This window comes from Nipponia nippon, unplaced genomic scaffold, assembly GCF_047370975.1.
Source record: "Nipponia nippon isolate SJK-2023a ecotype South Korea unplaced genomic scaffold, ASM4737097v1 scaffold_7, whole genome shotgun sequence".
NCBI classification, from domain to species: Eukaryota; Metazoa; Chordata; class Aves; order Pelecaniformes; family Threskiornithidae; genus Nipponia; species Nipponia nippon.
Window position 1 is genome coordinate 38,776,779 of NW_028262391.1, and position 17,511 is coordinate 38,794,289.

General features: G+C 37.8%; 1 long non-coding RNA gene across 1 annotated transcript in view; it reads right to left on the bottom strand.

Moving 5' to 3' along the window:
- The window catches only part of LOC148051022 (uncharacterized), a 151,980-nt gene extending 143,404 nt beyond the window's left edge, over nt 1-8,576 (bottom strand). Inside the window, exon 1 of the long non-coding RNA XR_015700472.1 lies at nt 8,379-8,576. This is a non-coding gene — a long non-coding RNA (uncharacterized LOC148051022). The remainder of the gene's footprint in view (nt 1-8,378) is intronic.
- Nucleotides 8,577-17,511: the final 8,935 nt, after the last annotated feature.

Here is a 17,511-nt window from a genome sequence, read left to right on the forward strand (position 1 = left end):
CAGTCATACAGACAGCAATATTTAGATATACTTCGTGTGCTTTCTGCCATTCATTGTGCAATAGTAGCACGTCAAGAGACTTGATGTTTATAATGATCAGGCCTTTAATAAAATAGCCGTTTGCACATAGGGAGCGTTCCAAACATGAACTTGGGGTGTCTTCTGATGCTTCTTGAAACTCTCCCCTCTCACAACACCTCCCACAACTCCATGTAGTAAGCTACAAGCAACAATTCAGTCTCTCATTCATTGATCCCCCTTGCTGCTCCCCAAACTGCCTTAATTTAAATCTTTAAATATATTTTAAAATAAAGACACAAGAAGATCTCTCAAAAATATGTGAAGAAAGTTGCTTGTTTTGTACCAGTTGAATGAACTGTGGGAAAATTCTTTTGGAAATAAAGTTCTATTATACCAGATTTCAGTATAAAACAATGTAAAGAATTGAACCTGCAAGTGTTATCACTTTTATCCACACACAAATGTGAATCAGATTACACTAGTGACAAAATTACTAGTGTGTTTGTATGTATCCATAACTTCACTCCTTAGTATGAGAAGATTTACCTCAGTGGAGTTTCCATGCACCTCCACAGCAGAATCCTACAGACAGGTCTTACAGCTCCAAGGAAAAAAAAAAAGTATCTGGTACTCTTTTTGCTCCTGGAATTTTAAATAAATATTTTTCACTTTATTGTTGCAATAAATAAATTAATAATTAATCTACTCATATTATCCTTAGTCCCCAAACACTGCTGTGAAATTTTTGACAGTGGTTTACATATAGGGTTTTTTTTGAAAAGGCGATACGCGTGTATTAAGTTAGTTTACACTGATTCCTTAGTCCATATTTCAAATGTAAAAGTAAAGTAATGCATGACAATTGCTCTCTGGTTTCCATAACCCAGTCCATTTTTAGCAAACATTGACATGGGCTAATTTGGAATAAACCATATAGCAGTTTTGGCTCAGATTGTAAAAGCAATTCTTTCATCAGTGCTGTTAATTACACTGTTGTTTAAAAGAGTACAAATTGTTTACAAGGCTTTTAGATAAAGTTCCTAGAAATAATATTTGCAAATATATTCTTTGTGGTGTGCAATATTAATAGGTTTTTTTTTTTCCATATAACAAGCAGGTAATGCAGATATGATAACAAATACATTCTAATTATGAGCTACATTTGTGAGGCTGAATTCCCACTGAAAACACAAGAATTAGACGACTACAAAAACTTAAAAACTCTTGATTCCAAGTCATTAACTTTAACTAGTTAGAAAAGAGGCCAAGGCATAAGTGATATCTGGCTGAAGGAATAGTGTGATGAATTTTTAAAATAATATTATGTTCTCTTAATTTTAGGTGGTTTGGAAGTTTAGCTGTACCAACTTGTTTTCATCGAATTAGAAGAGAACCCTCTCATGGCAGCAGGAATGTAAATTGGAAGGAGTAGATGAGGACATACCTTGCTTATAATTCTTTGAGTAAGCCACTGTTGTGATAAGTTGTAGGAAAAAAAACCACTGGGGCTGTGTGTGTTTGGTTTTTTGTTTGGTTTTGGTGGGTTGGTTGGTTTGTTTGTTTTAACCTAAGAACTTCAGAAAGAAGCCAGTTAGGTCATAGCTAGCCACAGCACAGTGTATCAGTGTTAAGCAATTTATATGTAAGTAGGTTAAGTGATTCCATCTATTCAGTAGTTTCTCTACTGATCATTTACAACCAAGATGGTTTCCAGGTGCCTACACTGGAATAATTATATAGTTGCAAAAATTATTCACATCCAGAATATCCAGAAAGGGTACATGGAAACACCTATCACACTTCTCATGAATAAGCAAACTGTTACATTTTGTAATGTTTAAGCCCAAATACCTGATCCAAACATTGGCATAACACCAGGGCATGGTTGGGGACATGACAGGCTGAGTACAGCAAACTTATTGGAAATGTTTATTAAATTTCTACATTGGCCTATCAGTTATGTCACACTGGGTTATGTCATTCAGATTTCATTGTATCACATCATGCCTGTCAAATTATAATGGTGCCTGACTGGCAAAACACAATCTAGTATAAAATTTGATTGTATCTTGCCTATTTGGGGGTTTTGAAAAGCACAGCAGATTAAATGTCCTTTAAAGTACCGTAACTTTCACCACAGACTTGTTATCAGCTTGCTGTTCAACTGAAAAAGAATGTTCACAGATGAATGCCACATATCATGTAAATGTACAATAAATTGAGATAAGTAAAAATTATGATTGAAATAAGATACTGAATGTTGTCAGCTTTACAACTCAAGCATTAAAGCATTCAGGACAGACATAACAGGTTCCCTAAGCCACACTGCATAGCCACTGAAGGCATAGTGTCACACAGCCACACCTATATATTCCAACAGTGCTGTTTCATATTTAAGTTACTAACACAAATTTTAAGAGTGTGACCCTGCTTAATCAGTGTATTTGTATTATTATGCAGTAAACAGTAACATTGAAGTCCACAGGATAACTGCCACATTGGCTGAAATAGGACCTGAGTATGCCTTACTTCAGTCTTACTTTCAAGGCAGTTAAGCCATGAGTCCTTTACACAGTTAAAATAAAAACTTTCAGAATGACTCCTATTAAACATAGATGGAATAATTGTTTTAAAAAGTGTGTGATGTACAGGCTATCATTAAAACTGATTGAAATCAACTTGTGAGCTTTTCTAGCACTGGCATGTTTCGTATTGGGTTGCCTGGCTCTAAAGCTGGGGAAGCACCCAAACCACAAAAGATTTTCTGCTTCAAAGTCTTTTGCCATCAAAAATACAAGACATTTTGAAATGAAAAATCAGTGAGAGTCGAAAGACTCTTGGCAGCATCTACTGTTCTCAGCTCACCAAAAGCATAACTACTGAGAAATCTCCTTTAAAAAAAAAAAAAGAAAGAAGAACATGCTGCCTGCCTCAGTGTCTTTTTAACAGAGCAAGTACAGATCCAGTTGAGAGTCACAAACCACCTTCTTGCACTATGGAACAGAGCCCCCATGTCAAATCATTCTGGAAACTTTCACTTCTCATATTAGTAATAATTGTTTTGAAATCATAGAACTCAGTACCTGGCACAAAATGAAACCTTAGATCTTTGACAGCTACATCAGAAGTTACAAGAAGGTGACAGAAAGGGGAAAAATAGGTTAGATACAAGTGAGACAAAATGACAAGAGTGTAATCATGGAAAAGTAGGAAAAGCGGATTAACCAGTGTTGAGCTATTGTTATCATGGAACAATTTTGTTTAAAAAAACCAACTTGTGACAATGAGGTAGCAGAACAGATTCATCACAGAATAGAGCTGGACATGTCTAGATTTGCCAGGTATGCTGTTTGAGCAATCTGAAGAGAGTTTACAAAAATATGAAACTGGAAATTTCAGTATCACTAATTGTTATTTTCTCAAGTGTTAGCCAATCACATACAGCGGTTTGAACTCAGGAAACAAGGACTGAATACAAGGCTTCACATTTCTGTTATGCATGTTCTTTGTTTGAAAAGAGGAAGGGGCTGCTTGTTCAAATCTCACACAGACACGTACGCACATTTTGTATGTCACTAAGTAAACCCCAGCGTTCTCAGTTAAATAAAAGTTCACCACTGGAATCTAATAAAAATGGTGAACATATTCCAAATAGCATCTACATCATGGTAAGAAGTGTTGCTGTCTCTTAAGATCAGCAAATAATTAATGTCTTTAAAATGAAAAGCATCTTGAAAACATTAGAAGAGAAAGCATTTTCCTTGTAAGTGAACACCTATTATGCAACATGTTGTTAAGACAATCAGATTCTCAGCCTGGAGAAGAGAAGGCTGCAGGGAGACCTTATTGCAGCTTTTCAATACTTATAGGGGACCTACAAGAAAAATGGGGTAGTCTTTTTAGCAAGGCCTGCTGCGACAGGACAAGGGGTAACGGTTTTAAACTAAAGGAGGGTAGATTTAGACTAAACACAAGGAAAAAAAATTTTCACGATGAGGGTGGTGAAACACTGGAATGGGTTGCCCAGAAAGGTGGTAGATGCCCCATCCTTGGAAACATTCAAGGCCAGGCTGGATGGGGCTCTGAGCAACCTGATCTGGTTGAAGACGTCCCTGCCAATTGCATGGGGGTTGGACTAGGTGACCTTTAAAGGTCCCTTCCATCCCAAAGCATTCTATGATTCTATTAGCTCTTGTTCTTCTATAGGCCCAAAATGTTTAAAACAAAACAGCAATATAATCTAGTCACATCCTAAGTTTGTTTAAGCAATACAGTAGTTTTGTTTATTTTTAGAAAAGATTACTTTTCTGTATTTTGCTTCATTTGTAGCTGTTATACAAGACAAAACACATGCTTCCAAAATTATCTAATTGTCCCTGAGAAATAAGGTTCTATTGTTTAGAAATGGCTTTGCCATGACGTTGCTACCTCTCCACTGGAAAACAGGAAAATATACAATAGATTTACTCATGAGCTGAAAATAAATGCTTGAGAAAAAAATTAAATTGTAAGTGTCATCCAGTTTAGCACCCAAAATATTTTTCACCTTTTCTAGTAGACTGTCCTTGTCACATCGCAATGAAGAAAATGAAAGATATCCCTTTTTCTGTCTTTAAACATCTTGCTGCTAGAAATATTTTCACACTGTTTCTAGCACTGAATAGTATTTTGTAATAGGTAGAGCAAATGAAGAAACCTACTTTAAGGATAAAATATTACTTGATAGGAGTAAATGTGACTGATTCCGATAAAGAAAAAATTAAATTAATTATCCAGAGTGAATTATAGATAATCTTATTTTCAAATTAAGTCTCTTACTACCTACAAACACCTTAAACACTGATGCATAGCACTTGTTCTTCCTTCTTAAACTTAGCCATCTATTTCATTTACACGCAATATTTTAAATGCATTTATTTAATACAACGCCTACCTCTGTACTACAAATCGCTTTTATTTGTCATGAATTCTAATGCTCATTTTTTATTCTGCTTTGAAATATCCAGCTACTCTTGGCTTTCTTTTCTCTCAGGCTTTGATATATTGGAATCATTTCCCCAGGCAGCAATCAGTGTTGATAAAAGAGTTTGAAACTCAATTCACAAATAGATAGCATATTTATGTGTAAGAGAACTAGTACTTATTTCCACTGTGTATCAAAACAAACACAGAAATACTGCTTCTGATAGAACTGAATTCATACAGCAAGACATACGTACACTGGATTTCAAAAATGGTGCCGATTTACAGCATTTAGGGGTTTATTTTACTTCTGGAGATAAAGTTCTACAAGCGCAACTAACGGCAAAACATCATCTTCAATGACAGAAGTACACATTGATATTGGCTGCTGAACCGCCTCCCGCTCTGCGGTGGGCTAATCTTGGCTAAGGGCCAAGCTCCACCCAGCCACTTGCTCACTCCCTCAGCAGGACGGGGGAGAGGAGAAAATTAAATAGCTAAAATTAATTTGTTAAAATTAAGGAAAGTTACTAATTAAATTAACTGATTAAAATAGATTCAGGTGGCCAGAAGCAAAGACAAACATTCAAACACCACTTTTCCTCCTGGCTCTCCAAGCTTAACGTCACTCCTTCACCCCGACTCCTCTGCCCCCAGCCCCGAGCAGCACAGGGCGGGATGGGGGCCACGGGCAGCACACAGCGGTTCCTCCCAGCCGATCCTTCCCTCTCACGCTTTTCCTCTGCTCCAAGCGCAGGCCCTCCCCACAGGCTGGGGTTCCCATCAGGAAATACCCACCTGCCCTGGCACGGCGTCCTCCACGGGCTTCACTGGAGCACCTCTACCTCCATGGTGTTCCCTCTGCTTTTTCTCACTCTTTTTTTCTCCTCCTCCCCCATTTGTCCAGCATTTTCTGCCCTCTCTTAACTACGTTTCCACAGGGGCACCACCAGCTTCGCTGAGGGGCTCAGCTGTGCCCTGTGGCACCCGCCTTGCAGAACCAGCTGGAACCGGCCCTGCCTGGGAGAGGGCAGCCCCACCCTCCCCACAGGGACCCCTGCAGCGGCACCTGGGCACAGGCAGTCGGGAGCCCTCCCTGCAGGGCAGGCGCGACGTTCAACAGCAGCTTGCATCAGGCAGTCGCTTCCCAGTGACATACACCATCACAGCCACATCAACCAAGATTCTCAAGACACCCCACAGAATCACTATTTCCTTTAAAAAAAACCAAAAAAACCCCAAAAAACACAACAAACCAAAAAAACCCAAACACCACTGGAAACGCAAATCGAAGTTGCATTTATCTTTTTCTCAGTAGTATTAATTGTGGATACCCTGATGCACCTGTGTTCTGTATTCCAGCACTGTTTCACATGTGCTGTAAACCAATTTGTCTTATCTACATCCTTCCAGATTAACAGATGAAAACAGGAACACATTAAATTACAGAATTTTGTTGGTTTTTTTCCAAGAAATTTCTGGGATGTGCATGATGGAAAGCAGACTACTGGTCATATTAAAAAGATGAGTAAAATAAGCAGATAGGACAACCTTCAACAGCAACAAATTCTGCCTGACCCTCACTGTAATTCCCCCACATACCGGAACCATTCTGGAGAATATGTTGCAGATGTATTATAGAAAGACTTCCAAAGGCAAAATAAAATCGCCACAGGCAAGAGCAGCAGAGAAGACAGGCTGCCTGGCTCTGGAAGATGCTCTTGCCATGTTCAGTGCCCGTTTGGTAGGTAACGCAGCCAGCGTCCTGGCCAGATCAGCGACCTGCTGTGCCACAGGTGGCTTCCTGGGGTGCAGAAGGCATTTAGAGTAGGAAAAGGACAGCTTACACAAGAGAGGGATCTGAGACACAGTGATGACTTTGGATTCACACTGAACCTGTCATTCTCTATGTCTGTTGCTTTGTCCCTACCACTTTCATTTGGGTACATTTCCATTTATATTGATCGGAGACCTAAATGCTACTGGTATTGACAAGTAATAGTAACTGTTCTTTAATTAGAGTCTTGTACTATAAACGTGTCTATACTGACACGTCATTTCAGGGGCACACATTTCTGCTGACTTTTTAGACCCGTGAACAGCAGCAGAACAGTCCTGTCAAATAAGCCATCCAATTTTCCCATGTTCTTACTGACAGCAAACTTGATAAAGTCTTCCCAGTCACTTCACCAGGAAGATAGAAGCCTAAGTCAACATCGCAAGGGGATGGACATCTGTTCTCTGCTCTGCTTTCTTTTTATTTCTTTTTTAATTAAAAATAAAAGTATGCACAAATTATGTAGAACCAGCAAACTTCAATAAAGTTACCAGTGCAATCATAAGCTGAGCCTCAATGCTCCCGAGTATTAGGTTAATTCTGTATATGTGCCTCCCAGCAGAGACATTTCACATGCTGGCCAGGCTGGGAGATGAGGTCAACATTCCTAAGAGCCAGGTAAATGCCAGTGGAACCTTTCACAGGCACGTCAGACTGGAACATACACCAATAGCAATCACACTTATAAACCTCACTCAATTACAGGCTTTTCAGCTCAGGATGAAAAACATGCCTGCCCTAAAGAAATGCATTTAGGCTTTCTCATTTCTGAGTGGTGAAAGAATGATGTCAGCCATCCATTATTGATCTCCTCAGGAAAGAAAGCGTAAAACAAAACAGCTCTGAAGATACTAACACAACAGAGTTGTGCTGACTTGCCACCTTCATTTAACAATATCTTTACTTCACTTTAGAAAAAATTCATCTTTTAGGAGTACAGAAATGTGCATTCAAAAGAGGGCTTTAATTGAATAACAATTTTTTAATGTAAGTGGCATCTTTAGGCCACCAGTCCTTAAAAGATAAATGCCTTACATGAAATACTGCACAGTTAATATGAAATCTTTTTTCCCCCCAACAACTGAATAAAAATGTACAGCGTATCTGTTACATATAGGAGACTAGCATATTCAAAACCAATAAGCTATTTACAGATCTTCATCATGCTTAAAAGATTGCTTAAATCAGATTTGAGAAATCTTACGTATTTAAAAAAGAAAATAATTTTCTGAACTTTTTCTACTTGCATAGCATTCCCATTCTTCACACTATAAATCCTTTCCATGAATCAGTAATCTTCAAACTACACTATGAAAGCATTCAGGACATTTCAGAAAAAAAATTGTAAGACCTCTTCAACTTTCTCTACAGAACTAGTGATCAATGTGAGATAGTACAAGCATGCACCCCTTCTGCAGCCTCCTGGGACATAAAAACTGTACTTTACAAGATAATTATGCACAACATGAGACATTAAAATATTTCTAGCAAATCATTAATACAGCTTTCTTGCTCATTTATAGAGAAAACTGTATAAACATTATTATATCACACTTACCTAGGATCCTTCCTTCCCTCCCTCTCCTTCCAGTTTTTAGTTAATTTTCACTTCTGTTAAATAAAAGGTATTTCTTACCCCAGAAGGCACCGCATATTACAAAATAAATTAATATATTTCTACAAATTACTAACACCTTCTAAATCTCTAGAGAAATTTTGTACAGCAATTAGAGACCTTCTGGGTGAATGTACTATGTTAGTGGAAGATTACTAGCATACTTCCTTCCAAACTTCGAATACCTCAGTTTTAAACTGCTGGTTCATCTTTTTGATGGGCTTCACTTGCAAATCATAAGAACAAATGCACATCACCTGTGACACTACTGGATCCTTCTGGTAGTTTGGGTGTGTTCATCAGGCATTTACTTAACAAGCTGCAGGCTGGGCTTTGGGGGCAGGCTTGATATAAACATTGTCTACCCTTGCTAAACTATGGGATTTAGAACACTAGGCTCTCTTTCTTTCCTCTTTTTGAAGAGGTAAACTTTATTGCCACATATGGGATATTTGGGGTTACACTTAACAATGATTACTGGCAACAAGATCTTTTTCAAGGGAATTGACTACCAGTATGCTTGTAAAATTTAGTAAGTAAGGGTAAGGTCAACATAGCACATTCTTCCGATAGAGATTTTTGGAATATGTCAGCAAAACAGAACAGAAAATTAAATTACTATTTATGCACAAGTAGCAAAATATGTACACTAGCAACCTTTTAACTGAATTCTAAAAGGCTGTCCTTTCCAATACATACTCTATTTTTTTCATGGCAAATTTTCTACAAAATTGTATGTTGTGTTTGTCTCAGAGTTAGGTAATTATGATTTTTTTTTTTTTTACTTGTATCTGTCATTGAAAGAAAAATAAAGGGAAAAAGCTTTCTACCGAGGAAGATATAATCTAGACACATTAGGTATTAAATAAGTCACATTTTGCATAGAATATTTTTCAGCAGCGTGAAAGGAATAATATTTAGCAAGAAAGTCATATCACAGAAAGACTAGCAATGAGAAAATGTTGCTATATGTTTAAAAAAAAAAGTTATTTAGAACAAGTAGTTAATGTATTAACTGAATGCTAGCTGGTGCCTATCAACAAAATCAGACACAAGTACTTCTGCCTGAGGAAAGGGAGATTTTTACCTTAAAAGTCAGGGTCAGGTGGGGGAGGGAATCTCATTTCTGAAAATCTTCCTATCTCTGATTAGATTAAATACCACCTGGATATTAAAGATGACAATTTTAAAGAATCAGCCTCTGGCACAGGAGGATCACTAAAAGTTCCCATTACTCAGTAACTGAGGACTTAATCCATGTTACTGTAGGAATGAGGTGAGAGGAGTGGCTTTCCTCTCTTATTCAGAGCTAGGGAGGTCTAGTTTGACCATCAGTGGCCGAGACAACACTTTAATTTGTACTGCTATGAGAGCAGCTCCCTGGGCTACCTCATGAACCGAGGGTCACACGAGTAGTGGCCCTGGTAGCTGAAGCAGCTGCCATGGCTCTTTGCCAAAGGTACTTTTGAGGCTTGCAGATGTCGCTTGGCTACCTTCAGCCCCCTAAGGTGGTCAACTGAACTGAGCTCTGGTTATGAGCACCAAAATGTAGAATTTGCAGAGAGATGCGTTGTCTGGAAAACTTGGTTCACGTTAGAAGCACAAATACTACTTAAGATGGAAGTGTCTACAAGAGAGCTATGTTATTCCTGCACACAAAATGCATTTTGGGAATAATAAGACTGTGCATGTGACCAGAAGATTCTTTCCTTTGATCAGCCCATGACATTGGCCCAAACCTCTTAGATTTTCAAGCAGCCACATTTATGCGTTCTCCCATGTTGCCCACAAGGCTGGGAGGGCTCCCTTAAACACCTTCTTCCAACCCATTTATAAAATTCTCCTTTGCTGTCATATGAATGAGAATCTTGACAATACTGAGGCTAGCCTGTATTTGCATTTTAGCTATTGCCTACCTGCAAATGCAAAAAGTGACTGCATGCATGATCAATGCAGATGTGAACACCCAATTTGCATGTGTACATTTGACATTGTACTCATGCAAATCAGGATCAAAACAGAAATACCCTTTTGAAAGCATAGGGGCAAATATTCAATAAATAAGAAAAATTGACAAAATTTGGGCATCTGAATTCATTTTTCTATTTTTGCTAAGAACCTCTGACTTAAAAGACATGAAATGGACTGTCTTTTTGACATTTTAAATAATCTTGAAAATAAAATTATTAAGTAAACCTTTGAAAATCCAAATTTATTTACTAAATTTTGACTGAATGGGCCATCAACAAGCCTAGCAATGAAAGATAGCAAAATGATGCATTTACTAACAACATTGCAATCACATGCTTAAAATTCTCTGGCTAGTAAAATCATCTGCTTCCTACCACGTGGCCTGTATGAAAAGAAGTAAAAGAGCGTGTTAAAGACTGTGATTTACAATTTCAGCCATAAACAAGAGTTTACACGCAATAAAGTTTAGTATTCTTATATTTAAACCTTTCTATAGGCTTGATTAAAGGATAAGGAGGGAGCTGGTCCAGTCAAGTATCTGTAATTTGCCATAGAAATGAAGGAATCAAACACACACGTGTATCATGGTTAAAATATGAGGAGAAGCCAGAAATACGTTTCCATTTAAGCTGCCTCTGACACTGGAACTCGTGCAGCAGAACCATTCTTGCATTTGTGGGAATTTGCTGTTAAGAGTTTCTCTGGCATGAGCAGGTCTCTGTGGAATAAGAATATTAAAACATCCAAAAAATATTTTTGCTAATGTAAAGGTGTCAAAAACCCTGGAAATCTGAGTTCTGATTAAGTGTCAATGAGTCTAAAGGATGAAAGCAGTTACTGCCTTCCTTTGTTTTCCACTAAACACCAAAACAGAAGTTGCATAGGAATGTTTGTTGTATTGGGTGTCTGTAACAGGGCTGAATATTTCAAAAGACATTCTGGACAAGAAATAGGTAAGTTTGAAAGCAAAAGGGAAACTCAGTGATGTTCTGATTAAAAAAACAACCCTCACTGAAAACACTCCTTGTTATAGCCTTCCATATTTATTTTTCTATTTACAGTTCTGCAGCAGGCCATAAGGAAACACTTAAAGGATCTCCTTGTATTTCTCTTCTGGGAACCACTCAGCAGTCCCAGCCAAAAAGAGTTACCAAAGAAATCCTCTGGATTAGCAAGAAACAGGACAACACGCTCTTTCCAACAGAGGTAAAGGACTGTTTGTAAAGTCCCCAGCACAGAAAGGACCAGTTCAGGACCACATCCCCTAAGTGCTACTGCAGTCAAGTAAGAGAAAAATCTGGTCAAATCACACCTTCTATCACCTGTATTGACACAACACATTTCTTATTTCCAGTCTCTTAGGAAGACAGCTTTACAGCTCTTCTTTTCCTCATGTTTTACTGGAATTTCTGTTTCTCACAACCAATCTTTTTCTTTCAACTACTTTAGCTCCTTGCACTGAAGAGAAATCTATAAATTCCATTTCAGACAAAATCTGTTCCCAACTGTTATCCTGCAGCACTATTCTCACGTTCTGTTCTCACACACACAAAAATCTTCTCTGACCCCCGCCTCTCCCTCTCCCCCCCACCCCCCCCAAATAAATAAATAAATAACCAAGCCTCCAGCTTCCCCAGTGTCCCTTCCTTGGTCACTGGTAACCAGGGAAACCAGATACTATGGTAACTCAGGGATGACAAATCACACACTCAGTATTCCTTAAACTCCAAGCTATATGGAAAGTCCTCATCCCTTTCTTCTCTAGGCAATGAAGTGGCAACAGAAATAATGGCGGCAAATCCCCATCTTTACACATTCAGTCTTTTGAACTATGTAAATTTGTATTTTCTGTATGCTTTTCTTCCTGTTTTTTAAGTGCTCTACTATTTTTAGGGCCATTTCATGTTCGCTTCAGGTTGTTATAAATTAGACCTGAGTGCTCTCATCAAAGGTCTAATTACAATGTTTAAATTTGGGGTTTTTTTTGTTTGTTTGTTTTGGGGGGTTTTTTGGGGGGTTTTGGGGGGGTTGGTTTGGGGTTTTTTTTGTTGGTTTTTTTTTTTTTTTTTTTAATGTCCGAAGTTATTCGAATTCAAAGTATATGGATGCTCTTTTCGATTGGAGGGGAAAGCCCCCCCCCCCAAACCTCATTTGATTATTTTCTGAGCCTCAAAACTATCACAGTCCAATATCTTAGTTGAGATTTATGTCTCAAGGGTGAGTCTATGTGGAATCTCTGATGTCAAATAAGAGATTAGTTTTTGCTTTCTTCCCCGAGTAAGGGTACAAAGACAGTTCTCTCTCTCCAATATCTAACACTCATTTTCATGAAATGTGAAGGTACCTAATCTCTGAGACTTCTACCTTGGGCCAAATTTGTTTAAAATTGGTCAACAAGTTCAAATGTTATTAAGGAGGTACATGCCAAAGGTCAGGTCACAAGGATGCCATTTTTTAGGGAACTGGTTTCAAAAGAAATCAAAACTAACAATTTCTAGATGATCAGTGTTCCAGAAATGTTTACTCGTTCTTGAGAAAAAGAGGATGGTTACATCATCAAGAGCCTTCGTAATTCTATAATAAATTTTATAGCACAGGTGATCTTATCCTAAGTCCCTTTACAAAACTTATATTAACATTAGAAAGAATAATTATGCATCAGCCATGTGTTTTACATCTCACAGAAAGTATACTTTTAAATTCTACTGTCATTATATTCTGTGGAAACACAGACCACTGATACAGTGAGCTCAGTGGAAATGGTGGGGGAATAACTTAGAAAGCAGCCAGTAAACACTTAGAAGATATTTATTTCTCTTGCCGTCACCTCTGTGGGATACATGTTCTGTCCAACTTACAGTTGAGACAAATGATGGAAAGGTCTGTTTTAGAGTATCATTTACAACGTGGGGTCCTTTTTTTCTTGGTCATATACTTAGTGTCTCTGTCTCCTGGAAGATTTCACCTTGGCTCTAGCTCATTTGCTGGCTGACTCAGATCCTCTGGTCACTATAAGAAAATCAGTATTAGCCTGGATAGTCCAAAGTCACAATACAGTCCAAAAAGAAGATAGACCAATTTGATTTTAAAAGATCATGTTTGGTTTTTTGGCTGAATTTTAGCCATTTTGTGCCTGGCATCCTATCTTCACCTAACCCACTGGATCGACAGGGCACAACCCATTATGTAAATCACAATATTTCAACAGCCATGCAAATTTGAGGTTTGTTCAGCACAGCACTTTCTACATCTATACCCATGAAACGTGCTTGATTCCCATGAAAAAATGCTTCCCATGAAGAAAAAGGATTGTCATTAAATTGAGCTTGAATTATAAAACAATTTTAGATTTGGCCCAATATTTCAGCATTATGTAGGCACTGGTTTTAAGCAATTAGCATAAAAAAACCCCTTGTTAAATAACCTGTTTGTCTGTCTGTGTTTTTCTGTGTTGAATGTGTGCCCACTTATCTTCAGCACTTACAAGCTAACCACTTTTCAGGCACTGAAACTAAACCTTAAAAATAAGAAATAAAATTTTTAAAAAGGCAGCGATCAAGGTAGAAACTGAAATGCTTTCAAGTTCAGAGGCCATTGGGGATTTGTAAGAAAAAAAAAAACAAAAAAAACCCCAAAAAACAAAAACAAACAAGCAAAAAGCTCCCCCAAAACACCACACAACCTTGCCCACTAGCCAAAGTTTCTCAATGTAATTCTGGCTTAGGGGGCAAAAAATCCTCTTTTTAAAGACATTAATTTCTATTACTAATTTCATCACCATGGATGACCTTCAAAGGTCAGGCTTCAACCTGAAACCAGTTTTTAATAGTCATTCACTTCTGTTGCATGTGCTCCACGTGATCTATCCAGAGGCAAAAGACCAGCCTCTGATCTCCATGATCCTAATACACTCTGTTTAACAGAACTCCCCTACAACGAAGAAGCTGTTCAGCTCCCAGTCAGCCTGGTCTTGGAGTCGGAAGTCAAAGAAAATTTGTTCCAGCAGGTTGAAGAAAGAGACCACTCTCCTCTATCTGGCACTTCTTAGCTCCTCATACCTCTGCCTCAGTTTTCACCTTTGCAAAATAAAAATGCTTAAATGCTAAATGCTTAAATGTCTAAATGACTAAAAATGCTTACTGTCTAGGTGGGAAACTTCAGTGCAATTTTGTTACTTGATTTGCTGTTCAACATCACAGATAAAAAAGGAGCTGTAATACTTGCCATACAAAGGAGCAAATAGTAAATGCCACTGCAATAGATCCCTCTTGATCTACATTAGTTCAGCAGGATAGCTGTTGTCTTAGTAACAACTAAAAAAAACAGATTACTGAGAAAATAATCAGTTAAGCTAAAATCTTATTCTTATATTGGTGTATCCTGCTCTTATTAACCGTAATGAGACAGTCAATATCCAAGCATCCCAGAATCACTTCATGATGTATCTTCCTTACAACTTTTTACCAGACAATACAGCACCCACAGAAGACAGTCATAAAGTGAGCTACGGCTCCATTTGAGACACCAAGCATCCAATTTCAGAAGTTCTGAGCACCTAAAAAATTCATGTGAAGTGACTGGCATCATCTAAGAAAACCCCCAAAACACTAAACTTCCTGTGTCACATATTTGATAGCCCAGAATCGAAGGAACTAAAGTCAGAAATGCCTTTGCATAACTTGACCTTCCTCATTTCCAACAAAAAGTATATCGCCTTCGGTGAATGATTCTCTTCTGAAGGTTTTGGAATAGGTCATGCATTTCTTTCTTTTTTTCCATACCTAGCTTGCTATGTATAACATCCTAAACTGAGTATTTCTCTTCCTTTGTAGATCACCATATATATTCAACAGTCTTGAGAAACCACTCAGAAATAAATAGACTATATCTAAGAACAAGCAGTAGGTTCAAGAACAGCAGAAGTTTTAGTTACAGATTTTCAACAATTTTTAGGAAAACAGATGTGGCAGATCAAGCACATAAGGCAATGTATACTTGTGCATCCTCTCAATAAATCTAATAGATATAAGAAAACAATACTGATTCTTAAATAATGGCAGCAAACAGATTTTAGACTGCAGAATAAGTAAAATGTCTGATATCGAAGAATGGGTATTGGCAACTTCATCTGATTCACAAGGCAAAAAAAAAAAAAAGGCTGAAGCCATGCAAGACATTGGCAACTATTGATAACTTAAAGTTAGTAACTCCTGATAACTTGAAAAGTCATTATGAAAGTATCACCTTTGTTACTGACTGCTGCCCTAGGCAGGCAGTCAAACAGTTTAAGAATAAACATGAGTAGCCCTAGTATTTATCCCCTCTTCCTCCCTCCTCTTTTGTTGGACTTTCTTTGAACCGATTCAGATAAGTGAAACTGGTTCCCTAGAACAGGTAACATTAAAAATGACAGTCACATTGAGGAAACAGTCACATACTCACAAACTAGCTCAGGAACCACTAGTTATGAAAATAGTAAACAATGCATAGGCTGAGGGACACAAATTCACAGTGAGTGAGGATTTGTTCCTTTGAAAAACACAAGCATGGGTCAAAGCACTATTTCAGTTCTCAAAATAGGACTTCAGCAGTACTGAAACATCCAGAGATCTCGATTGAGAAAACCTACTAATCACTAATGCCCTTTGAAGAATGGGAAATATTTAAAGCAAAACCATAAACTTCCGTAACTGCAGTTCAGTGTTTATGCTGTGAGTATACAAGTGGAAGTGAATATGCAAATGTGCATGTGCTTTCTAACAGTCTTGTTTACTAAAAGTGTCTAATGTTATTTTACCAGTTCCACGTGACTGAATTAAAAAAAAAAAAATCTTTGTGCCATATGTTTGTAAAGACACTACTTGGCATTGTTTTCCCAGCTATTTTGTAATCAATTTACAAAAGAGCACATTATTACAAAGGCAGCACTCTATCTCACTAATGCTTTATTCAGTGACTGAAAGATTTAGATCACTAATGAAAGTACACATGCCTGGGAAGGACTATTCAAAACCCACGCGTATCACTTGTAAAAATGTGACGTTTTATTTTCAGATTATATTGACAGTGCTCACTTTTTGAAAAGCCTAAATAAGGTCAATTAGTCGTGAATTAATATGGATATATGTATCTGAAGTAAAAAAAGATTGTCACCACTACAAATAAAGGCCTATTATTGTCTGTCCTGCTAGCCAGACGCCTGGGACAAAAGCTCCAACAAACTTAGATCCACATTTAGACTCAAAATTCTGGAAGAAGTTTACCTTCCAGGACCAGGATTTTGTGTCCAGTCCATTACAGAGACTGGACCAGATACAAGCTTGGACTCCTCACAAGCTTGGATTCCTCACAAAACAGTAGTACTTATGCAAGGACTATTGGTCTTAGCCTCGTTGCTTGCTGCACTTGAACAATTTCTGTCCAAGAGGTTAAGCTTCAAGCCACAATTAAAATTGAAATTAATACTACAGAAGAAGCCCTGACACAAGCCACATTCAGTGCACGAAGAAGTGCACAAGATGGCAATCGTTACACCTAATCCAAAGAAAGAATTCTGAGCAGGTACAAAGATGTAGGTATGGTTCTCTGTGGCAAAAGAAGAGTAGTGTACTAGGTCTATGTGCTGTGATTTGCAACAGTCAGTAAAACTGATTAACTTGCCTCCCCCCCGCCTCCCTCCCCCAAAAAAGTCTTTTTAAAACCATCCTATGCAAATGAGATCCTTTTTCAGAAGGGGAAAAAAAAAAAAAAAAAAAAAGAGACCAAACTCCTCTCTTTTAACACTGACACATAAGAAGGCAGCACATCATAAAACATATAATGTGTGTTGTTAAGATACTAAAGTATTCTGTAGCATATACAACATTTCATTTGGAAGAGAAGCCTTTTATTTCCAGTGACTTCATCAAAAATCTTTATCTGCCTTAATGGGAATGTCTCTTTGAAATAGCTGTTACCTGTAGTGAATTGGCACATGATGAATATAGATGGGAAAACTGCATGATCTCATTCAACATCACGCAGACAGTTGAACAAGTTCTCCTACCTGCTTAGAACAGGAGCAGAGCACTGATCCATTGCATATAATTTACCTCCCCACAGAATA